Genomic DNA, 1,149 nt, shown 5'->3' with positions numbered 1-1,149 from the left:
AAAGAATAGTGATCACAATTTCGTCCACCAAGTTTTTGGCGCCGTTGCCGGGGATTGTTCGAGTATGGACAACTGACGGTTCATCTTGTTGCTCAGATTAGGTAGTTTTCTTTTCAAAAATCTTTTTCAAAATTTTTCTTTTCTTTTTCGTTTTTTTTCAAAAATATTTTCGAAAAAATCAATAAAAATCCAAAAAAAAAAATTAGAAAATCATAAAAACCAAAAATATTTTGTGTTTCTTGTTTGAGTCTTGTGTTAATTTTTAAGTTTGGTGTCAATTGCATGCTTTTAAAATTTTTCTTGCATTTTTTCGAAAATCCCATGCATTCATAGTGTTCTTCATGATCTTCAAGTTGTTCTTGACAAGTCTTCTTGTTTGATCTTGATGGTTTCTTGTTTTGTGTCTTTTCTTGTTTTTCTTGTGCACTTTTGCATTCATATTTTCCATGCATTAGAGATTTCTAAGTTTGGTGTCTTGCATGTTTTCTTTGCATCAAAAATTTTTCAAAATTATGTTCTTGATGTTCATCATGATCTTCAAAGTGTTCTTGGTGTTCATCTTGACATTCATAGCATTCTTGCATGCATCTTGTGTCTTGATCCAAAATTTTCATGTTTTGGGTCATTTTTGTGTTTTTCTCTATCATAATTAAAAATTCAAAAATAAAAAAAAATATCTTTTCCTTATTTTTCTCCAAATTCTCGAAATTTTGGGTTGACTTGGTCAAAACATTTTTAAAATTAGTTGTTTCTTACAAGTCAAGTCAAAATTTCAAAATCTTTTTCAAAAATCATATCTTTTTCATTTTTTTTTATAAATTTCGAAAATTTCAAAAATCTTTTTCAAAATATTTTCAAAATCTTTTTCTTATCTTTATATCTAATTTTCGAAAATTAGCTAACAATTAATGTGATTGGTTCAAAAATTTGAAGTTTGTTACTTTCTTGTTAAGAAAGGTTCAATCTTTAAGTTCTAGAATCTTATCTTGTAGTTTCTTGTTAGTTAAGTCAATTTTAAAATTAAATCTTTTTTCAAAATATCTTTTTATTAAAATTTTTATCTTATCTTTTTATCTTTTATCTTATCTTTTTCAAAAATTTTATCTTTTTCAAAATTTGATTTCAAAATATCTTATCTAACTTCTTATC

This window comes from Arachis duranensis, chromosome 5 (genome assembly GCF_000817695.3).
Source record: "Arachis duranensis cultivar V14167 chromosome 5, aradu.V14167.gnm2.J7QH, whole genome shotgun sequence".
NCBI lineage: Eukaryota > Viridiplantae > Streptophyta > Magnoliopsida > Fabales > Fabaceae > Arachis > Arachis duranensis.
The sequence above is the reverse complement of the archived record's forward strand: the minus strand, read 5'-3'. Positions refer to the sequence as shown.